General features: G+C 38.7%; 1 protein-coding gene, 1 non-coding gene and 1 pseudogene across 38 annotated transcripts in view; 1 reads left to right on the forward strand and 2 right to left on the reverse strand.

The window, feature by feature from the left end:
* Positions 1–25,383, forward strand: part of RIMS2 (regulating synaptic membrane exocytosis 2) — a 765,294-nt gene that overhangs the window by 57,059 nt on the left and 682,852 nt on the right. The window lies entirely within an intron of this gene.
* On the reverse strand, positions 1,798–12,631 carry LOC103237677 (mediator of RNA polymerase II transcription subunit 21 pseudogene; annotated as a pseudogene).
* LOC119625004 (U6 spliceosomal RNA) lies at positions 11,249–11,355 on the reverse strand. The gene has a single exon (XR_005241154.1). It is a non-coding gene; the product is annotated as a U6 spliceosomal RNA (small nuclear RNA).

Genomic DNA, 25,383 nt, shown 5'->3' on the forward strand with positions numbered 1-25,383 from the left:
TATCCTTTACTAACCCTTCATTTTCCTGGCCAATTCTTACTCAGTTACCTCCCTTTCTGTCTCCTCGAATCCCTTCATTGAGATAATTCACATACTGTACAATTCAACCTTTCAAAGTGTAGAGTTCAGTGCTTTCTAGTATATTCTCAGAGTGGTGCAACTATAACCACAGTCTAATTTTAGACCATTTCATTCTTTTTTCCTCCTGAAACCCTGTACCCGTTAGCACTCCCTCCTCCCTTTTCCCTTCCCTCATCCTAGGCAACCACTAATCTTTCTATGGATTTGCCTGTTCTGGAGATTTCATATAAACAGAACCATACGGTATGTTGTCTTTTGTGACTTCTTCTTTCACTTAACATAATGTTCTCAAGGGTCATTCACGTCATAACATGTGTCAGTACTTTACTTCTTTTTTTCTTATGATAAAATGCACATATAAAATTTTACCATATGGCATTTGGTACATTTGCAGTGTTATGCAAACATCACCACTATCCAGTTTTGGAATATTTTCATCACCCCAAAAGGAAACCCTGTGTTCATTAAGTACTCACTCTCCATTATTCCCTCACCCCAGCCACTTATCTGGCAACCACTAATCTCTTTCTGTCTCTCTAGATTTGTCTGTTCTCGATATTTTATATAAATGGAATCATACAGTATGTAATTTTTGTATGTGCCTGGCTTCTTTTACTTAGAATAATGTTTTCAAGATTCGTTCATGTCATAACATCTATAGTACTTTTTTGTTTTCTTTTATGGCCAAATAATAATCTGTTATATGAATATGCCACATATATGTGGACAAATGTCCATCAGATGATTTGAGTTATTTCCATTTTTTTGACTATTATGAATAATGCTGTGAACATTCATGTACAAGTTTTTGTGTAGATGTGTGTTTCCATTGTTCTTGGATATATACCTAGGAATGGAATTGCTGGGTCATATGGTAACTCTAGGTTTAAGTTTTTAAAAAACTGCCAAACTTTTCCAAAGTGGTTGCACTATTTTACATTCCCACCAGCAATGTGTGAGGGTTTTACTTTCTCCACATCCTTCCCAACACTTGTTATTTTCTCTTTTTGATTGTGTCCATCCTGGTGGGTATGAAGTAGTATCCTACTGTGGGTTTGACTTGCATTTCTCTAATGACAAATGATGGTGAGCAACTTTTCATGTGTTCATTGGCTATTTTTATATTTTATTTGAAGAAATATGTATTCAAATCCTTGGCCTGGCATGGTGGCTTTTGCCTGTAATCCCAGCACATTGAGAGGTTGAGGTGGGAGGATTTCTTGAGCCTAGGAGTTCAAGACCAGCTTGGGCAACATAGTGACACCCTATCTCTACAAAACAAATAAATAAATAAAAATAAATGAAATAAAAACAAAAAAATTAGCTGGGCTTGGTCGTGTGCCTCTGTAGTCCCAGCTACTCAGGAGGCAGAGGTGGGAGGATTCCTTGAGCCTGTGAGGTTGAGGTGGCACTGATCTGTGATCCTGCTACTGCACTCCAGCTTGGGTGACAGAGCAAGACCCTGTTTCAAAATAAAATAAGAATAAAATAAAGTAAAATAAATTAGAATTATGGTTTAGAGATGGTTCAATCACAGTTTTATAACCTTGTTTATCAAGAGTGAAAATTGGAAATTATTAAAAGTAGCTAAAAAGGTAACACATATCAGTGTTTAATGTTTCTGTAACTGTTGGTAAGGCTTACATCTAAATCTGATGCAGAATTCTTAATGGTATTGGAACAATTCTTTTCTCAGCCACATAGTATTCACTGGTACTATAAGTCTGGAAGAGACTGGCTGTGGGTACTACTTCTTGTCTTCAGCTGTAACTGTGATCAGCTGTGACTGTGCAATATCAGCAAGCGCACTTTGTATCTTTTCTAGAAGCATTTCCCTAGATAAACAATATGTAGCAGCCTCATGGTTTTGTTGTAGCTTATATAAGCTAGTAGCCTATAAAGCAGCTGTAGATTCTTCACTGGATAAGGAATCTATCAAAACATCAATGTCTTTTGCTGTTTGTGCAATCAGTGCTGTAAGAAGCTGAGCATACCCTTCTGTAGGGTTAGCTGGCTGGTCTTTGTTAATTGCTGTCTGAATATTATTAAAAGAGGCAGGAAGACCACATTGCTGCAACACATCAGCGGCGTTACAAAAGTGATCTGAAAGTGAGTTCATGGTGTCTTACAGCTGCATGAGCTGATCACTGTGTTCCTCTCGCTCTTTTCACTTTCTTGATGGTGCCCTTTGGACAAAGTTTTTAATTTTGATGTCCAGTTTGTCTTTTTTTGTTTTTGTTGTTTGTGCTTCAGTGTCATATCGAAGGAAACCATTACCTAACCCAAGGTCATGAAAATTACTTTTATGTTTTCCTCTAAGAGTTTTATGGTTTTGGCTTTGACATTTAGGTCTTTAATCCCCTTGGAGTTAATTTTATATGATGTGAAATAGGAGTCTAACTTCATTCTCTTGTATAAGGATAAACAATTTTCTCAGCACTATTTGTTGTAAATGCTATTCTTTCTCTACTGAATAGCCTTTGCACCTTTGTTAAAAATCAATTCATCATTGATATAAGGGCTTATTTCTGGACTTCAGATCAATAGAACTGATCTGAAAAAAGCTAACTTGGATTTTGATACTAATTATATCGAATGTGTGTCAATTTCAGGAGTATTGCTGTCTTAACAATATTACGTTTTATGGCTTATGGACATGGGGTGTCTTTCCATGTATTTAAATCTTCTTTATTTTTTTCCCAATAATGATTTGTAGTTTTCAGTATACAAATCTTAACACTTCTTTTGTTAAATTTGTACCTAAGTATTTTTTTCTTTTTGATTTTTTTTTTTAAAGATATAGGATCTTGCTCTTTTGCTCAACCTAGAGTATAGTGGTGTTGATTTCAGCTCACTGTAGCCTTGAAATCCTGGGCTCAAACAGTCTTCCCACATCTGCCTCCTGAGTAGCTAGGACTACAAGCATGTGCTATTACACCTGGCTATTTTTTTTTTTTCTTTTTGCAGAGACAAGGTCTTGCTATGTTGCCTAGGCTGGTCTTGAACTCCTGGCCTCAAGCAGTCCTACTACCTCAGCCTCCCAAGTTGCTGGGATTATAGGTGTGAGTCATCATGCCTGGCTCATGCTATTTTAAACATGCAGTTGTTTTCATAATTTCATTTTGGAAATGTTCATTGCTAGTATCAGAAATACAATTGATCTTTGAATATTGGTCTTGTATCCTGCAATTAGTTTTAATCTACTCAGTTCTTAAGACTTTTGTCAAATACCGTGTGTTCCAGGAAGTTTTTACACATCCTTTAGGACTGCATTAGGTAACCCTTCTTTATGTTGCCCTAAATCCTTCCCCATACCCTCATTATACAATGTACCTCTATGCTGCTTTGTTGCTGTAAGTTTGTTTGTAGACCTCTCATCTAAACTCTTAGATTGGTTTTCAATACTGATGTTACCAACAAATTCTCCACAAAGAATAGAGTTTTGAAAAAATAACACTAATGAAAAAAATAGAGTTAGAATTGAAAAATGTATGAATTATCTCATTCTTTATTACTTATTTGTTCATTATCAAAAGATAAATTTTTGAGTTCTTTAAATGAGTTAGCTAAACTCACATGAATATCGAATGTTCTTATAAATAAGTCTCTCCCATTTCACAAATCCTCTGATGCTTTGCTTCTCTAAACTTTTCCAGGAAAAAATTTTTACGGGAGATTGTAAATGTGTTTAGGGATGGAAAAGGTTGATAATGCTCCAGCACACAGGCAGTACCTTAGGATCATGGAATTGTGTTTTATTTACGGTAGCATAGTCCCCAATTGTTAGTATGGTCCCTGATAACATGATAGGTATCAATAAATTAATTATTGAATTTATGTTTCTACCTGCAAATCTTGAAGATAGTTTGTTCAAAAATAACACATTTATTGAGCACCTACTAAGTGCCAGTCACTAGTCTAATCTCTGTTTTGTATAGTGATTAGAGCTTTCATGGAGCTTAGCTTCTAGTAAGTAGGGAGAACTCAATATTTCCAGATAAAATTTGCAATTAAAAGTAATTGCAACAGCTCAACTACTTTTGCACCAGCCTAAACATTTACTGACAAAAGCTATTGTTTTTACTGTTTTTCCTATACCAATGACTCAAAATAAATATTTTGGAACCTTCTTTGACTGCTGTTTACTGTCCTAATGACCAATTGGTCTACTTATAATTTTTCCTTTTTCTTAAGTATCTATATAAATTCTCACTCATTTTTCTTTTTTTTTTTAATTTATTTATTATTATTAAACTTCAAGTTGTAGGGTACATGTGCACAACGTGCAGGTTTGCTACATATGTATACTTGTGCCATGTTGGTGTGCTGCACCCATCAACTCGTCATTTACATCAGGTATAACTCCCAATGCAATCCCTCCCCCCTCCCCCCTCCCCATGACAGGCCCCGGTGTGTGCTGTTCCCCTTCCCGAGTCCAAGTGATCTCATTGTTCAGTTCCCGCCTATGAGTGAGAACATGCGGTGTTTGGTTTTCTGTTCTTGCGATAGTTTGCTGAGAATGATGGTTTCCAGCTGCATCCATGTCCCTACAAAGGACACAAACTCATCCTTTTTTATGGCTGCATAGTATTCTATGGTGTATATGTGCCACATTTTCTTAATCCAATCTGTCACTGATGGACATTTGGGTTGATTCCAAGTCTTTGCTATTGTGAATAGTGCTGCAATAAACATACGTGTACATGTGTCTTTATAGCAGCATAATTTATAATCCTTTGGGTATATACCTAGTAATGGGATGGCTGGGTCATATGGTACATCTAGTTCTAGATCCTTGAGGAATCGCCATACTGTTTTCCATAATGGTTGAACTAGTTTACAATCCCACCAACAGTGTAAAAGTGTTCCTATTTCTCCACATCCTCTCCAGCACCTGTTGTTTCCTGACATTTGAATGATCGCCATTCTAACTGGTGTGAGATGGTATCTCTTTGTGGTTTTGATTTGCATTTCTCTGATGGCCAGTGATGATGAGCATTTTTTCATGTGTCTGTTGGCTGTATGAATGTCTTCTTTTGAGAAATGTCTGTTCATATCCTTTGCCCACTTTTTGATGGGGTTGTTTGTTTTTTTCTTGTAAATTTGTTTGAGTTCTTTGTAGGTTCTGGATATTAGCCCTTTGTCAGATGAGTAGATTGCAAAAATTTTCTCCCATTCTGTAGGTTGCCTGTTCACTCTGATGGTAGTTTCTTTTGCTGTGCAGAAGCTCTTTAGTTTAATGAGATCCCATTTATCAATTTTGGCTTTTGCTGCCGTTGCTTTTGGTGTTTTAGACATGAAGTCTTTGCCCATGCCTATGTCCTGAATGGTACTACCTAGGTTTTCCTCTAGGATTTTTATGGTATTAGGTCTAACATATAAGTCTCTAATCCATCTTGAATTAATTTTCGTATAAGGAGTAAGGAAAGGATCCAGTTTCAGCTTTCTGCTTATGGCTAGCCAATTTTCCCAGCACCATTTATTAAATAGGGAATCCTTTCCCCATTTCTTGTTTCTCTCAGGTTTGTCAAAGATCAGATGGCTGTAGATGTGTGGTATTATTTCTGAGGACTCTGTTCTGTTCCATTGGTCTATATCTCTGTTTTGGTACCAGTACCATGCTGTTTTGGTTACTGTAGCCTTGTAGTATAGTTTGAAGTCAGGTAGCGTGATGCCTCCAGCTTTGTTCTTTTGACTTAGGATTGTCTTGGAGATGCGGGCTCTTTTTTGGTTCCATATGAACTTTAAAGCAGTTTTTTCCAATTCTGTGAAGAAGCTCATTGGTAGCTTGATGGGGATGGCATTGAATCTATAAATTACCTTGGGCAGTATGGCCATTTTCACGATATTGATTCTTCCTATCCATGAGCATGGTATGTTCTTCCATTTGTTTGTGTCCTCTTTGATTTCACTGAGCAGTGGTTTGTAGTTCTCCTTGAAGAGGTCCTTTACATCCCTTGTAAGTTGGATTCCTAGGTATTTTATTCTCTTTGAAGCAATTGTGAATGGAAGTTCATTCCTGATTTGGCTCTCTGTTTGACTGTCACTGGTGTATAAGAATGCTTGTGATTTTTGCACATTAATTTTGTATCCTGAGACTTTGCTGAAGTTGCTTATCAGCTTAAGGAGATTTTGGGCTGAGACAATGGGATTTTCTAAATATACAATCATGTCGTCTGCAAACAGGGACAATTTGACTTCTTCTTTTCCTAACTGAATCCCCTTGATTTCTTTCTCTTGCCTGATTGCCCTAGCCAGAACTTCCAACACTATGTTGAATAGGAGTGGTGAGAGAGGGCATCCCTGTCTTGTGCCAGTTTTCAAAGGGAATTGTTCCAGTTTTTGCCCATTCACTATGATATTGGCTGTGGGTTTGTCATAAATAGCTCTTATTATTTTGAGGTACGTTCCATCAATACCGAATTTATTGAGAGTTTTTAGCATGAAGGGCTGTTGAATTTTGTCAAAAGCCTTTTCTGCATCTATTGAGATAATGATGTGGTTCTTGTCTTTGGTTCTGTTTATATGCTGGATTATGTTTATTGATTTGCAAATGTTGAACCAGCCTTGCATCCCAGGGATGAAGCCCACTTGATCATGGTGGATAAGCTTTTTGATGTGTTGCTGAATCCGGTTTGCCAGTATTTTATTGAGGATTTTTGCATCGATGTTCATCAGGGATATTGGTCTAAAATTCTCTTTTTTTGTTGTGTCTCTGCCAGGCTTTGGTATCAGGATGATGTTGGCCTCATAAAATGAGTTAGGGAGGATTCCCTCTTTTTCTATTGATTGGAATAGTTTCAGAAGGAATGGTACCAGCTCCTCCTTGTACCTCTGGTAGAATTCAGCTGTGAATCCATCTGGTCCTGGACTTTTTTTGGTTGGTAGGCTATTAATTATTGCCTCAATTTCAGAGCCTGCTATTGGTCTATTCAGGGATTCAACTTCTTCCTGGTTTAGTCTTGGAAGAGTGTAAGTGTCCAGGAAATTATCCATTTCTTCTAGATTTTCCAGTTTATTTGCGTAGAGGTGTTTATAGTATTCTCTGATGGTAGTTTGTATTTCTGTGGGGTCGGTGGTGATATCCCCTTTATCATTTTTAATTGCGTCGATTTGATTCTTCTCTCTTTTCTTCTTTATTAGTCTTGCTAGTGGTCTGTCAATTTTGTTGATCTTTTCAAAAAACCAACTCCTGGATTCATTGATTTTTTGGAGGGTTTTTTGTGTCTCTATCTCCTTCAGTTCTGCTCTGATCTTAGTTATTTCTTGCCTTCTGCTAGCTTTCGAGTGTGTTTGCTCTTGCTTCTCTAGTTCTTTTAATTGCGATGTTAGAGTGTCAATTTTAGATCTTTCCTGCTTTCTCTTGTGGGCATTTAGTGCTATAAATTTCCCTCTACACACTGCTTTAAATGTGTCCCAGAGATTCTGGTATGTTGTGTCTTTGTTCTCATTGGTTTCAAAGAACATCTTTATTTCTGCCTTCATTTCGTTATGTACCCAGTAGTCATTCAGGAGCAGGTTGTTCAGTTTCCATGTAGTTGAGCGGTTTTGATTGAGTTTCTTAGTCCTGAGTTCTAATTTGATTGCACTATGGTCTGAGAGACAGTTTGTTATAATTTCTGTTCTTGTACATTTGCTGAGGAGTGCTTTACTTCCAATTACGTGGTCAATTTTGGAGTAAGTACGATGTGGTGCTGAGAAGAATGTATATTCTGTTGATTTGGGGTGGAGAGTTCTATAGATGTCTATTAGGTCTGCTTGCTGCAGAGATGAGTTCAATTCCTGGATATCCTTGTTAACTTTCTGTCTCGTTGATCTGTCTAATGTTGACAGTGGAGTGTTGAAGTCTCCCATTATTATTGTATGGGAGTCTAAGTCTCTTTGTAAGTCTCTAAGGACTTGCTTTATGAATCTGGGTGCTCCTGTATTGGGTGCATATATATTTAGGATAGTTAGCTCTTCCTGTTGAATTGATCCCTTTACCATTATGTAATGGCCTTCTTTGCTTCTTTTGATCTTTGATGGTTTAAAGTCTGTTTTATCCGAGACTAGTATTGCAACCCCCGCTTTTTTTTGTTCTCCATTTGCTTGGTAAATCTTCCTCCATCCCTTTATTTGGAGCCTATGTATGTCTCTGCGTGTGAGATGGGTCTCCTGAATACAGCAGACTGATGGGTCTTGACTCTTTATCCAGTTTGCCAGTCTGTGTCTTTTAATTGGAGCATTTAGTCCATTTACATTTAAGGTTAAGATTGTTATGTGTGAACTTGATCCTGCCATGATGATATTAACTGGTTATTTTGCTCGTTAGTTGATGCAGTTTCTTCCTAGCCTTGATGGTCTTTACATTTTGGCATGTTTTTGCAATGGCTGGTACCGGTTGTTCCTTTCCATGTTTAGTGCTTCCTTCAGGGTCTCTTGTAAGGCAGGCCTAGTGGTGACAAAATCTCTAAGCATTTGCTTATCTGTAAAGGATTTTATTTCTCCTTCACTTATGAAACTTAGTTTGGCTGGATATAAAATTCTGGGTTTAAAATTCTTTTCTTTAAGAATGTTGAATATTGGCCCCCACTCTCTTCTGGCTTGAAGAGTTTCTGCCGAGAGATCTGCTGTTAGTCTGATGGGCTTCCCTTTGTGGGTAACCCGACCTTTCTCTCTGGCTGCCCTTAAGATTTTTTCCTTCATTTCAACTTTGGTGAATCTGGCAATTATGTGTCTTGGAGTTGCTCTTCTCGAGGAATATCTTTGTGGCGTTCTCTGTATTTCCTGGATTTGAATGTTGGCCTGCCATACTAGGTTGGGGAAGTTCTCCTGGATGATATCCTGAAGAGTGTTTTCCAACTTGGTTCCATTTTGCCCCTCACTTTCAGGCACCCCAATCAGATGTAGATTTGGTCTTTTTACATAATCCCATACTTCTTGCAGGCTTTGTTCATTTCTTTTTCTTCTTTTTTCTTTTGGTTTCTCTTCTCGCTTCATTTCATTCATTTGATCCTCAATCGCTGACATTCTTTCTTCCAGTTGATCGAGTCGGTTACTGAAGCTTGTGCATTTGTCACGTATTTCTCGTGCCATGGTTTTCGTCTCTTTCATTTCGTTTGTGAGCTTCTCTGCATTAATTACTCTAGCCATCAATTCTTCCACTTTTTTTTCAAGATTTTTAGTTTCTTTGCGCTGGGTACGTAATTCCTCCTTTAGCTCTGAGAAATTTGATGGACTGAAGCCTTCTTCTCTCATCTCGTCGAAGTCATTCTCCGTCCAGCTTTGATCCATTGCTGGCGATGAGCTGCGCTCCTTTGCCGGGGGAGATGAGCTCTTATTTTTTGAATTTCCAGCTTTTCTGCCCTGCTTTTTCCCCATCTTTGTGGTTTTATCTGCCTCTGGTCTTTGATGATGGTGATGTACTGATGGGGTTTTGGTGTAGGTGTCCTTCCTGTTTGATAGCTTTCCTTCTAACAGTCAGGATCCTCAGCTGTAGGTTGTAGCTGTAGGAGATTGCTTGAGGTCCACTCCAGACCCTGTTTGCCTGGGTATCAGCAGCAGAGGCTGCAGAAGATAGAATATTTCTGAACAGCGAGTGTACCTGTCTGATTCTTGCTTTGGAATCTTCCTCTCAGGGGTGTACTCCACCCTGTGAGATGTGGGGTGTTGGTCTGCCCCTAGTGGGGGATGTCTCCCAGTTAGGCTACTCAGGGGTCACGGACCCACTTGAGCAGGCAGTCTGTCCATTCTTAGATCTCAACCTCCGTGTTGGGAGATCCACCGCTCTCTTCAAAGCTGTCAGAGTTGCTTGCGTCTGCAGAGGTTTCTGCTGCTTTTGTTGTTGTTGTTGTTGTTGTTGTTGTTGTTTAGCTGTGCCCTGTCCCCAGAGGTGGAGTCTACAGAGACAGGCAGGCCTCCTTGAGCTGCTGTGAGCTCCACCCAGTTCGATCTTCCCAGGGCTTTGTTTACCTACTTAAGCCTCAGCAATGGAGGCGCCCCTTCCCCAGCCTCGCTGCTGCCTTGCGGTTAGATTGCAGACTGCTGTTCTAGCAATGAGGAAGGCTCAGTGGGCATGGGACCCTCCCGGCCAGGTGTGGGATATAATCTCCTGGTGTGCCTGTTTGCTTAAAGCATAGTGTTGGGGTGGGAGTTGCCCGATTTTCCAGGTGTTGTGTGTCTCTGTTCCCCTGGCTAGGAAAAGGGATTCCCTTACCCCTTGCGCTTCCCAGGTGAGGCGATGCCTCGCCCTGCTTCAGCTCTCACTGGTCGGGCTGCAACAGCTGACCAGCACCGATTATCCGGCACTCCCCAGTGAGATGAACCCAGTACCTCAGTTGATAATGCAGAAATCACCTGTCTTCTGTGTTGCTTGTGCTGGGAGCTGGAGACTGGAGCTGTTCCTATTCGGCCATCTTGCTCCGCCCCTCTGTTCTGTTTCCTTTTGTTTGCTTCAAAAATTTTCTTCTATCTGCTCTGCCACTGGGAAAGACACACTGCTTCCATATTTAGGCTGCATTGTCCAGATTTAATAGTTCCATCACATATTTATAATGCAAATAACAAAAGCAACAGCAACAATAATAGTAATAGTGTGTCCAGAATTGGTTCCTTCCAGTGGGTTCTTGGTCTTGCTGATTTCAAGAATGAAGCCGTGGACCCTCGCGGTGAGTGTTACGGTTCTTAAAGATGCTGTGTCCGGAGTTTGTGCCTTTCGATGCTCAGATGTGTCCAGAGTTTCTTCCTTCTGGTGGGTTCGTGGTCTTGCTTGACTTCAGGAGTGAAACTGCAGACCTTCTTGTCGAGTGTTACCGCTTGTAAAAGGTGGTGTGAATCCAAAGAGTGAGCAGCAACAAGATTTATTGCCAAGAGCGAAAGTACAAAGCTTCCGCAGCATGCAAGGGGACCGGAGCAGGTTGCCACTGCTGGCTCGGGTGGCCAGTTTTTATTCCCTTATTTGGCCCCACCCACGACCTACTGATTGGTCCATTTTACAGAGCACTGATTGGTACATTTTACAGAGTGCTGATTAGTCCGTTTTTTCAAAATGCTGACTGGTGTATTTACAAACCTTTAGCTAGACACTATACACAGAGCACTGATTGGTGCATTTTTACAGAGTGCTGATTCGTGCGTTTTCAAAGTTTTAGCGAAACACAGAGCACTGATTGGTGCATTTTTTTTTTTTTTAAATATGGAACGCTTCACGAATTTGCATGTCATCCTTGTGCAGGAGCCATGCTAATCTTCTCTGTATCGTTCCAATTTTAGTATATGTGCTGCTGTAGCGAGCATGGTGCGTTTTTACAGAGTGCTGATTGGTGCGTTTACAAACCTTTAGCTAGACACAGAACACTGGTGTGTTTTTACAGAGTGCTGATTGGTGTGTTTACAAATCTTTAGCTAGACACAGAGCACTGATTGGTGTGTTTTCATTCCTTTAGCTAGACAGAAAAGTTCTCCAAGTCCCCACCCAATCCAGAAGCCCAGACATAATGGTATTGATAACTAATATTAAAATGTATTTAATGCTTTTTATATGCTAATTACCATGCCAACACTTTATGTATGTTATACTGTATTTTATCTTCATAATAGCTCTTTGAGGAAGGTATTGTTAGTAGCTACATTTCAAAGATGAGGAAATTAAGATATAAACTAATTAAGTTACTTGTTTGATTATTTAACTAGTTAGTGATAGAGCCAAGAATTAAAATCCAGGCAGTCTCTGTGCTTGCCACTATGCTATACTGTCTGCTTAGGGAAGAACTCTTATTATCTCTGCTTTGTCTGTCACATGCCCTTCTCAGACCAGTCACTCTGTGCAAGGAAATGATGGTACCATGGGTTATGTGCCTAGGCCCATAGCTAGTCTTACTAGAACCATATGGCATGGAGGAGAGTGTTTCCCTAAAGAAAGTAATCTTGGGTATATTTTAAAAAACTCCACGTGTCCACAAAATAAACATTTTGTTGACCATGATGCTTAACAACAGAGAGTTCTGTATTAATCATTGAAAGCTCAGTGGCATCTGTCAGAGGCTAACAGTATTGTCAGTTTTGATTACAGACTCATTAAATGAGTTGTGTTTCTTTTAGGTGGGATCATTTTCTGGTAGTACATTGTTGGAGTCATTAAATAATGCAAATCTTAAACTAATTAACTTTTGAAAACACATCACTTCGGGAAGTTTCAAAATGGTTTAAAGCTATCTATATTTTAAAGGAAATTTGATTTATAATAACCTTAATGACAAAATATACTTTTCAAAATATTATTTAGACTACTTTAAAAAATATATTGAAATTTAATCCAGATAAGATCACGCTTGTTAAAGCATAATTTTAGTGATTAAGATAGAGTTTGTCTTTTGCCTTTATTTTTCTTTTTGATTTTAGATTCAGGGTATACATGTGGAGGTTTGTTACATGGATATATTGTGTAATGCTGAGGTTTGGGCTTTTGAACCCATCACTCAAATATTGAACATAGTACGCAATAGGTCGTTATTCATTCATTACCCCTTTCTTCCCTTCCTGGCTTTGGAGTCCCAGTGTCTATTGTTTCCATCTTTACGTCTGTATGTACCAATTGTTTAGTTCCCACTTATAAAGGAGAACATGTGGTATTTAATTTTCTGTTTCTGTGTTAATTCAGTTAGGCTAATGGCTTTCAGCTGCATCTGTGTTGCCACCGAGGACATGATTTCATCCTTTTTTATGGCTCTGTAGTATTCCATGTTTATCTATCTGTCTGTCTATCTATCTATCTATCTATCTATCTATCTATCTATCTATCTATCTCACATTTCCTTTATTCAGTCCACTGTTGATGGGCACCTGGGTTGATTCCATGACTTTGCTGTTGTGTATAGTGCTGCTATAAACATACAAGTGCAGGTGTCTTTTTGGTAGAATGACTTCTTTCCTTTCAGTAGACACCCAGTAATGAGGTTGCTGGGTTGAATAGTTCTATTTTTAGCTCTTTGAGAAATCTCCAAACTGCTTTTCACAGGGGCTGAACTAATTGACATTCACACTAACAGTGTGTATTTCCTTTTCTCTGCAGCATTGCCAATATCGTTTTTTTTTTTTTCCCACTTTTTAATGGCCATTGTGACTGGTGTGAGATGGTATCTCATTGTAGTTTTATTTGCATTTCTCCGATGATTAGTGATGTTGAACATTTTTTTCATATGTTTGTTGGCCACTTGTATGTCTTCTTTTGAGAAGTATCTGTTTATGCTCTTTGCCAACTTTTTAATGGGGTCATTTATTTTTTATTTGTCAACTTATTTAAGTTCCTTATAGATTTTGGATATTAGTACTTGGATACATAGTTTGCAAATATTTTCTTCCATACTGTAGTTTGTCTGTTTACTCTGTCGATAGCTTCTTTTGCTGTACAGAAGCTCTTGAATTCAATTAGGTCTCAGTTTTCAATTTTTGTTTATGCTTCATTTGCTTTTGAGGTTGTAGTCATAAATTCTTCCCCTAGGCCAATGTTCAAATGAGTATTTCCTAGGTTTTCTTCTAGGATTTTTATGGTTTGAGGCCTTACCCTTAAATTTAAGTCTTCAATCCATTTTTTTTTCCCCCAGACAGAGTCTCACTCTGTTGCCCAGGCTGGATGCGGTGGTGTGATCCTGGCTCAGGTCCTCTGCCTCTCAGGTTCAAGTGATTCTCATGCCTCAGCCTCCCAAGTAGCTGGGACTACAGGTGCACACCACCACGCTTAGCTAATTTATACATATATATATATATATGTATATATATATATTTTTTTCAGTAGAGACGAGGTTTCACTATGTTGGCCAGGCTGGTCTTGAACTCCTGACTTCAAGTGATCCACCTGTGTCAGCCTCCAAAAGTGCTGGGGTTATAGGTGCAAGCTACCACAGCCAGCCTTGTCTTTAATCCATCTTGAGTTAACTGTTGAATAAGGTACAGTTAGGGGTCCAGTTTCATTATTCTGCATATTGCTAGCCAGTTTGTCCATTACCATTTATTTAATAGGGTATCCTTTCTCCATTGTTTATTTTTGTTGACTGTCTAAGATCATTTGGTTGCAGGTGTGCAGCTTTGTTTCTGGGTTCTCTATTCTGTTATATTGGTCCCTGTGTCTATTTTTGTACCAGTACCATATCGTTTGGTTATTATAGTCCTGTAGTACAGTTTGAAGTTGGGTAATGTGATACCTCCAGCTTTGTTCTTTTCACTTATAATTCTTTGGCTATTTAGGCTCTTTTTTGGATCCATATGAATTTTAGATTTTTTTTTTAATTCTGTGAAAAATGATGTTAGTAATTTGATAGGAATTGCATTTGATCTGTAGATTGCTTTGGGCAATCTGGACATTTTAATGATATAGACTCTTCCAATCCATGAGTATGGAATGTTTTTCCATTTGTTTGTATCCTCTGTGATTTCTTTCATCAGTGTTTTTTAGTTCTCCTTATAGAGATCTTTTACCTACTTGGTTTGATGTATTCCTAGGTATGGGCAAAAACAAAGGGTTTTAGATAATTGTATTATTTTCACTGGCATGTCAGTATTGTATTTATTTGTTTCAGGTTTTTGCATCTTAAATGTTCCCAATTAACCATTGACTTCAGCAAGCAATATATATATATTCTTTCCTGTCTAAAAGTGTTTCATCTGGCCAGTGTATGTATGCTTCATTCTTTTGCAAGTTGAACTTGCAAAATCTGCTTAGAACGCTATTGTAATCTGCTTAGAACGACCCAAGAGATAACACTTACTGGATGCTATTCAAATAAAAACTGGATATCATATTTGCCCTAGGTTCCCCCACTTTAATACATAAAAAGATATTTGGACAAACCATAATAATTCTGGTATGGAGTGCTTTTGTCATTCTTTTTTATAACAATGAATCTTCAGACAGTTCTCTCCAACACCAGTCTTTGTGTAGTTTCCACTAAGCTTTGGTATATAAAAGCAAGCATCTCACAGACTGATATTGTTCATAGCCTTGTCCTGAACTCCTTGCTTTAGTTTATTATGGTTGACTTGCTCTTATTTTTAGAGATTAATTTCTCTGTTTATTTCTTCACTTTATTCCTCTGATATGGAACTATACCAAGAATGTCATTCGCTGTCTATAATGTTTGGATTCACTGCAATTCCATTCTGTCTTTCTAAGCTGTCTTTGGTTACCCTTCATAGATATGCTTCTTGGTCTTCCCTGGTTCTTGGGACTCCCTCCATTGTTTCAGTGTTACTTTAATACATAAAAAGTGGTACTTGGCTGGTAGACATTTTCATGAGCTTTAGTAATTGTAACTGGTGGGTTAAAGGAAAGCCCTCGGGAAGAGAAATACATTGTTTACCTTAGAACATTCTTTGATTTAAATGTTTACGAAGTGTACACCAAATGTGTACTTAATGCTTAGGATCTGCCGAAGATACAAAGGAGATAGAAGATATTTCTAGCCCTTGCTGTGAAGTAACTTTAAATCTAGACTTTTAACCATATTACATTGAATGCCTATGATAGCAATCACAATATCAGCATTGTAGCTCTTAAAAATTTTTACATGGAAGGATTCTTGGCAGAGTCACAAGAATGTGTCCCTTTTTACTATCAAAAGGTCCTAATTTATCTGGCAGTGGACTCATATCCAGAATATATAAAACTCACAGAAATCAATAAGAGAACATATTACTCAATTAAAAAATGGGAAAGACACTTATGAGATTACTAGATAAAAGAACTTATATAAATGGCCAATGAACATGTGGAAAGTGCTCAACTTCATTAGTCGCAATGGGAATACAGAATAAAACCACAATGAAACACTACTGTGTACCCACTAGAGTGGCTTAAAAAAGAGACAATACTAGGTGTTGTAAGGTTATGAAACAATTGCTACTCTGATACATTGTTTTTAGCAGTTTAAACTAAATTTAGCCATTTTGGAAAATGGGCAGTATCTACCAAAGCTGAACCTATGATATCATATGACCCAGAAATTTCATTCCTAGGTATATACTCAGCGGAAATGAATACATGTAATCACCAAAAGAAAAGTCAAGAATGTTCACTGCAACATTGTTTATAATGTTCCTATATTAGTTTCCCATTGCTACTGTAACAAATTACCACAAATATTGGTTTCAAAGGTGGTGAAGTGAAGCTGGCTACACTCCCCCCACCACAGGAAATATATATTTATATAATATGTTTATGTTTTATATATAATTTATATATAAACAGACACACATATATATGTATATACACACATACATAAAGCACTGAGATTTGAGATTATCACCAATAATATCCCAGAACTCAAATATGCAGAAGAGACAGTTCCTGAGACTACGGAGAATTGAAAAAACTCTGAACAGATTAAGAGAATTGGACTTGCATGACGCTTCTCCCCACAATCTGCCTGGCACCAAATATGCAGAAAGTTTCCCCAAAACTACAGTTTCTACACTGGAAAAAGTGAGATCAAGGTGGATAACTAGTTTTCTTTTTAACTTGAGTTTCCTAGCAGGAGACTGTCCCTGCCTCAATCCAGGGAAAACATCAGGAGTACTTGAAGGAAAAATTATCCTTGAGAACAACCAGACACAAAACTGGGAGGGCAGGACCACTATCCTCAGCATGGAAACCCTGCTATGTAGGTCAGCCAAAGGAGATGCCATGCTATGGGAGGTTTGTTCCACAGGTCCCCTGGGCATGAATCCCTAGCCAGCCTTCCCACACTGTAAGACTATCCCCTTTGGGACTCATCTGGGACGGGTGGCACTCTGAATGTTTACTACAACCAAGGCAAACTTAGGTTTAATGCACCAGCTAGTGCCAAAAAGGACGCAGCAACATGGCAGAAAAAACAAACAATCATAAGAAACAAAATCAACATGTAAATTACAAAGCATCGGTAAGCAAACATATCCAGTAAAAACCACAATAAGCCAGATATGTAAGACTGGAATAAATAACTAATCCTTGAATGCAAAGACATAAATGTATGTTCACAAGAAACAACAGCAGACGGAACCATGATCTCCTCAAATGGAGAAAGAATGAAACCAGTGGCTGACCCTAACGAGACAGCCATATGTGAACTCTCTAAGAATTCAAAATACCAGTTTTAAGGAAACTAAATGATCGCCAAGATAACATATAAAAACAAAAAAAGAGCCCATAGAGCCAAGACAATCCTAAGTAAAAAGAACAAAGCTGGAGGCATCATGCTACCTGACTTCAAACTATACTACAAGGCTACAGTAACCAAAATAGCATGGTACTGGTACCAAAACAGATACACAGACCAATGGAACAGAACAGAGGCCTCAGAAATAACACATCTACAACCATCTGATCTTTGATAACCCTAACAAAAAACAAGCAAATGGGGAAAGAATTACCTGTTTAATCAATGGTATTGGGAAAACTGACTAGCCATGTGCAGGAAACTAAAACTGGACCCCTTCCTTACACCTTATACAAAAATTAACTTAAGATAGATTAAAGACTTAAATGTAAGACCTAAAACCATAAAAACCCTAGAAGAAAACCTAGACAATAGCATTCAGGATGTAGGCATAGGCAAAGACTTCATGACTAAAACACCAAAAGCAATGGCAACAAAAGCCAAAATTGACAAATGGGATCTTATTAAACTAAAGCACTTCTGCACAGCAAAAGGAACTATCATCAGAGTGAACAGGCAACCTACAGAATGGGAGAAAATTTTTACCATCTATCCATCTGACAAAGGGCTAATATCCAGAATCTACAAGGAACTTAAACAAATTTGCAAGAGAAAACAAACGACCCCACCACAAAGTGGGCAAAGGATATGAACAGACACTTCTTAAAAGAAGACATCTATGCAGCCAACAGACACATGAAAAAATACTCATCATCACTGGTCATCAGAGAAGTGCAAATCAGAACCACAATGAGACACTATTTCAACCTAACACTCATAAGTGGGAGTTGAACAGTGAGAACACATGGACACAGGGAGGGGAACATCACACACCGGGGCCTGTCAGGGGGTGGGGGGCTAGGGGAGGGATAGCATTAGGAAAAATATCTATTGTAGTTGACGGGTTGATGGGTGCAGCAAACCATCATGGCGTGTGTATACCTATGTAACAAAGCTGCACATTCTGCACATGTATCCCAGAACTTAAAGTATAATTTAAAAAAATTTAAAGTATTAATACAGTTACTGTGTGATCTATCCATTTCATTTCTTGGTATTTACCCAAAATGAGTGAAAATAAATATTTACAAAAATGAAAAAACAATTCAGAAATCATCAAAAAAATTTGACAAAGAAATTAAAATACTTTTTAAAAGCCAGACAGAAACCTTGGACCTGAGAAATACGTTTCCTGATCTGATAGACTCATTAGAGCCTCTCAGTAGCAGAATGGATGAAGCAGAGGAAGGAATTAGTGAGTTCAAAGACAAGGTTTTTGAAAATACTGAAATATGAAATACTGAAAATAGAAGAGGAATAAGAAAAAATTTAAAAGGAATGAAGATCATCTACAAGATGTAGGAAATTACCTTAAAGGAGCAAATCTAAGATTTATTGATGTTCCAGAGGGAATTGAGCAAGAATAAGGAGTGAAAAGATTATTTAAAGAAATAATAACAGAAAACTTTCCTAACCTTGGAAAAGAAATAAATATCCATGTGCAGGAAGGTCAAAGAGAACACCAAACAGATTAGAGCCGAATAAGAGTACCCCAAGGAATATAATCAAATTCTCAAAGGTCAAGGACAAAGAGAGAATTCTAAAAGCAGCAGGAGAAAAGAAGCAACTAACATATCAGCCAGGCATTGTGGTTCATGCCTTTAATCCCAGCACTGTGGGAGGCGGAGGCAGGTGGATCATTTGAGGTCAGGAGTTCAAGACCAGACTGCCCAACATGGTGAAACCCCATCTCTACTAAAAATACAAAAATTAGCCGAGTGGAATTGGTGTGCACCTGTAATCCCAGCTACTTGGAAGACTGAGGCAGGAGAATCATTTGAGCCTGGGAGTTGGAGGTTGCAGTGAGCCAAGATCACACCACTGCACTCCAGCCTGGGTGACAGAGTGAGCCCCTGTCAAAAAAAAAAAAAAAAAAAAAAAAAAAAAAGCAGCACATAAAGGAGCTCCATTGTTTCTGGCAACAGACTTTTCAGTGGAAATCATACATTTCAGGAGGGGAGTGAAGCAACATTTTCAAAGTGCTGAAGAAAAAAATCTGCCGTTTTAAGAATACCATGGCTGGGCACAGTGGCTTACACCTGTAATCTCAGCACTTTGGGAGGCCAAGGCAGGCATATCATCTGAGGTCAGGAGTTTGCGACCAGCCCTGGCCAACATGGTGAAACCCCATCTCTACTAAAAATACAAAAAAAAATTAGCTGGCCATGGTGGCACACACCTGTAATCCCAGCTACTCAGGAAGCTGAGGCAGGAGAATCGCCCAAACTGGAAGGTGGAAGTTGCACTGATCTGAGGTTGCACCACTGCACTCCAACCTGGACAACAGAGCAAGACTCCGTCTCAAAAAAAAAAAAAAAGATATTTAGCAAACACTATCCATCAGACATGAAGGAGAAAGTCTTTCCCAGATACACAAAAGCTGGGAGAATTCACCACCACGAATATGGGAAGAAATACTTAAAGGGAGCCAGTTACAATGCCATGTGCCTTTAATCCCAGCTACTTGGGAGAAAGAAGTGGGAGAATTGGTTGACCCTGGGAGTTCAGGACCAGGGCAGCATAGCGATACTTTCTTTCTCTCTTTCTCTCTCTGTCTGTCTCTCTGTCTCTCTCTGTCTCTCTCTCTCTCTCTCTCTCTCTCTCTCTCTCTCTCTCTCTCTCTCTCTCACACACACACACACACACACACACGAAATGCCAAAGGGAGTTATTCAATCTGAAAGGAAAAAATACATGCAAAAAGAAAACATCTGAAGGTATAAAACCTACTGGTAAAATTAAGTACAAGGACAAACCCAGAAAATAGTGTAATTACAGTGTGCAATCCATTCATAACTTTAGTATGAAGCCCAAAAGACAAATCTAACAATAATAATAGTTACACCTACCTTTTAAGAGAAAGTCTATATATGTATATTGAGACAACATAAAGTCAAAATGTGAGAGGATCGATTTAAAGTGTAGAGTTTTTTTTTTCCTGTTTTCTTTGTGATGTAAGGTAAGTTTTCACTTCTTTAAAATAACTTCTTAACCTATAAGATGTTTTTTATAAGCTTCATGGTTACCACAATGCCAAATCTTACAATAGATTCACTAAAAATAAAAAGTAATGAATTAAAATATAATACCAGAAGCATTGCTTAACCACTGTATTAGTCTGTTCTCACACTGCTATAAAGAACTACCTAAGACTGGGTAATTTATGAATAAAGACTCACAGTTCTGCAGGCTGTGCAGGAAGCATGGTTGGGAAGCCTCAGGAAACTTACAATCATGGTGGGAGGGCAAAGGGGAAGCAAGTATTTCTTCACATGGTGGCAGGAGACAGACAGAGTGAAGAGGGAAATGCTTCACATTTTTAAACAACCAGATCTCGTGAGAACTCACTCACTATCATGAGAACAGCAAGGGGGAAATCTGCCCCCATGATCCAATCACCTCCCATCAGGTCTCTCATCTAACACTGAGAATTACAATTTGACATGAGATTAGGGTGGGTACACAGAGCAAAACCTTTTCAGCCACCAAAGGACACAGTAAGAAAGGAAGATAGGAATTACAGAACAACCAGAAAACAGGCAACAAATGGCAGTAGTAAGTCCTTATCAGTTACAACCTTGAATGTAAATGGAATTAATTCTCCAACTAAAAGGCATAGAGTGACTGAATAGCTAAAGAAACAAGAACCAGCTGTATGTTTCTTACAAAAAACCTACCTCACCTGTAGATACACATAGACTAAGCTTGAAGGGGTGGAAAGACGTATTTTATTGCAATTGGAAACCATAATCAAGCAGAAGTAGCTATACTTAGATAAAATAAACTACAAATCAAAGACTGTAAATACAAAACACATGTGTGCATGTATGTGTGTGTAAAATGATAGGGATCAATTCAACAAGATGACATAACAATTATGCATTTCTGTGGATGTGACACTGGAGCTCCCTAGTACATAAAGCAAACATTAATAGATCTAATGGCAGAGATAGACTGCAATGCAATAATAGCAGGGGACACAGGCAATCCAATCTAACAAGCTTTAACCATAAAGAAATATAAAACCTCAAGCCAGTAATGAGTAATGAGATCAACACTGTAATAAAATGTTTCCCATCAAAAGAAAAGCCCACAACTTGATTGCTTCATAGCTGAATTCTACGATACATTTAAAGATGAACTAATACCATGTCTACTCAAATTCCTCAAAAAGACTAAAGAGAAGGGAATACTTTCAAACTCATTCTACTAGGCAAGCATTACCCTGATACCAGAACTAGACAAGGACACAACAAAATAAGAAGACTGCAGAGCATAAATGTAAAATGCTCAACAAAATACTAGCAAACTAAATTCAACAACACATTATAAAGATCATTCACCATGGTCAAGTGGGATTCATGCCAGGGAATCAAGCATGAGCCAGCATATGTAAATGAATAATACATCACATTAAAAGAACCAGGAACAAAAACTCAGCCACAGCAGGATAGGGCACTCATCAGAGTTTCGAGGTCCCTGTTCCAGGCCCTAGCTCCAGGTTGACATTTCTAGACACATCCTGGGCCAGGATGGAACCCACTGCCTTGAAGGAAAGGACCCAGTCCTGGCAGCATTCATCACCTGCTAATTGAAGAGCCCCTGAGCCCTGAATAACCAGCAGCAATACTTAGGTACTACATTGAAGAACTTAAGTAAGCCTGTGAGACTTGCTGGCATCAGACGAGACTCAGCACATTACCAGCTGTGGTGGCTATGGGGAAAAACTCCTGCTTGAGAAAAGTGGAGGGAAAAGTAAAGGGAACTTTGTCTTGCACCTTAGGTACCAAAATAGCCACAGGGGGATAGAGCACCAAGTGGACTCTTGGGGTCCCCAATTCTAGGACTTGACTCTTGGATGGTATTTCTGGACGTGTCTTGGGCTAGAGGGGAGTCCATGCCTGGAAGGGTAAGTCCCAGGCCAGGCAGCATTCACAATAAGCTGACTTAAGAGACCTTGGACCTTAAAGGAACATCTGTATTAGTCTAGCAATACTCCTTGTGGTTGGCAGGTAATGATAGCTACAGAATGAGGCTCCTCTGCCTTTGGAAAGAGGAGGGAAGAGTGGAAAGGACAGTGTCTTGTGGTTTGATTACCAGCTCAGCCACAATAAAATGGAACACCAGGTAGACTTCTAAGGTTTTTGACTCTAGTCCCTGACCCCCAGATGGCACCTCTGGACCCACCTTGGGCCTGGGGGACCTCCCTGTCCTGAAGAGAAGGACACAGGTCTGTCTGGCTTTGCCACCTGCTTATTGCAGAGCCCCAGGGCCTTGAGCAAAATAGGAAGTAGCCATGGAGTGGTTGCAGCAGGCCTTGGGCAAGCCCCAGCGTTGTGCTGGCTTCAAGTCTGACTCAGTGCAGTCATAGTGGTGGTGGCCACAGGGTTGCTTGTGTCACTCCACCCTCAGCTTTAGGTGGCTCCGAACAGAGAGAGAAACACTTTATGTTTGGGAGAAAGACAAGAGAACAGAGTCTCTGCTTGATAATCCAGAGAATTCTCCTAGTTCTTATTTAAGATTCTCAAGGTGGTACCTCTATGAGTTTGCAAGAACCACAGCATTACTGGGCTTGGGGTGCTCTCTAAAACAGCCCAGGGTGGAGTGCAGTGGCGTGATCTTGGGTCACGGCAGCCCTAGACTCTGGAGTTCAAGCCATTCTCCTGCCTCAGCCTCCTGAGGAGCCGGGATAACAGGCGCCTGCTACCACGCCCAGCTAATTTTTATATTTTTTTTAGTAGAGAGGAGGTTTCACCATGTTGGCCAGGCTGACCTCGAGCTCCTGACTTCAGGTGATCCGTCCACCTTGGCCTTCCAAAGTGCTGTGATTACAGGCGTCAGCCACGGCACCGGGCCATCTTTGTATTATTATTTTTAGGTGTTTATTAAAATGAAAGTACTAAGTATAAAATTCTCACGGGGCAGCAGTCCCCAACCTTTTTAGCACCAGGGACTGGTTTCGTGGAAGACAAATTTTCCATGGACAGGGATTGGGGTGGTGATGGTTTCAGGATGAAACTGTTCCATCTCAGATCATCAGGCGTTAGGTTCTCATAAGGAGAACCCAACCTAGATCCCTCCTATGCTTTCCAATAGGGTTCATGCTTCTGTGAGAATCTAATGCCGCCACTAAATCCGACAGGAGGCAGAGCTCAGGCAGTAATTCTTGCTGGCTGCACCCCTTCTGCTCTGTGGCCTGGTTCCTAACAGGCTGCGGACTGGTACCCATCTGTGACTTGGGGGTTGGGGATCCCTGTGAGAATTCCTGGAACCTAGGCTATATCCCTGAAGCCCCAGGTGTCTGTAGATCTTTGAGAAAATCTCATGTTTTAATGCCTTAACATTGTTCTTTGTGTGCTTTCTTCCTGTGAAACTCTACTACTGCAGATCCTTACATCTGTCAGAATTTTTTATTTTTTTCCAACAGTTTATCGTGAAAAATTTCAAGCATACAGGAAAGTTGAAAGAATTTTATAGTGAACACCCATATATCTGCCACCTAGATGTTACAATTAACATTGTATTATACTTGCTTTATCATACCCATCTATTCCTTTATACATTCATGAATCTATTGTATATTTCGTCCACTTCCCTGCCCTTAGGAAGGCTTTATTATTTTTTTTCCCAGCATGAATTAGTTTTGCTTGTAGAGAAACTTCATATTAATGCTCTGTAGACTATATTCTTCTGTGTAAGGCATATTTCACTGAGGATAATGTTTTTGAGATTCATTTATGTTATTGAATGTATCAGATAAATTTTTAGGATATTTCCTAATTTGTGGTTCTTGTTGAAGTCTTTTTGTAGACATATGTTTTCTTTACTTTCGGATAAATACCTGTAAGTGAAATTGCTGGATAGTAGGGCAGGTTTATGTTTATTTTTACGAGAAATTGCCAGGCCTTTTTCCAGAGTGCTTTTACTATTTTATACTCCCACCAAAAAAGGTATGAGAGTTCTGGTTTCTCTGTATCTTCACTAACATTTTGTGTTCATTTTATAATATGTAGAGGTAGCTCACTGTGGTTTTAACTTGCATATCCCTCATGACTAAAGATGTTAAGCTTTTCCCTGTGCTTATTGATCATTCATACATATTCCTTCATGAACCGTCTGTTCAAATGTTTTGCTCATTTTTTGTATTGGGTTGTTGGATTTTTTTAATCAATGAGTTTTTAAGTTCTCTTTATTCATGCTGGATATGAATTTACTATCTCATTTATGTTTTGCAAATATTTTCTCCCAGTCTATGCTTGTCTTCTCATTTTCTTAGTAATATCTTCTGATGAAAGTTAGTTTGAAGTTTTGATGAAATTGGATTTATCACTTTAAAAATTCTGTGATTATTGTCTCTGTGTTCTTTCTAGAATACCTTTGCTTACCTCTAAATATCACAGACATTCTGTTTCCTTCTAAAATCTTTATAGGTTTAACTTTTATGTTTAGATCTATAATCCATGTTGAATTAATTATTGTACGTGGTATGAATTGAGGGTTGACATTCCTTTTAAAGATTTTTCTATCTGGATATCCAGTTTTGCAGTATTAGTTGTTAAACAAAATTTTTTTTCCTCAATGGAGTGCTTCAGTGTTTTTGTAGAAAATCAAATTATTTCATTTTTGGCTCTGTATTCTGTTCCACTGATCTATTTGTTAATCCTTATGTCAGGGCCACACTGTCTTCATTACTATGGATTTAGAATAAATATTGAAGATGGGATGTTTAAACCTCTTACCTTTTTTTCTCTCTCAGGGTTGGATTAATATTCTATGTCCTTTTGTATATCCATATAAAGTTAAGAAAGAATCAGCTAGTCAATTATTACAAAACAGCTTAGTGAAATTATGATTGGGGTTGCATTGAATCTTTAGATCTATTTGGAAAGAATTGACATTTAACAATATTAGAACTTCCCATTCATGAATACTGTATATCTCTTGATTTATTTAGATGTTCTTGGAGAATCTTAGGACATGTTGCCCTTTGATGTCATGGGAACAGGTGGTATAATCAATAAACTTAAAGGAGAATATTTTGAGAAAGTGTTTGACGTTAGAAATCCTAATTTCT

Source organism: Chlorocebus sabaeus, chromosome 8 (genome assembly GCF_047675955.1).
Source record: "Chlorocebus sabaeus isolate Y175 chromosome 8, mChlSab1.0.hap1, whole genome shotgun sequence".
Lineage (NCBI taxonomy): Eukaryota > Metazoa > Chordata > Mammalia > Primates > Cercopithecidae > Chlorocebus > Chlorocebus sabaeus.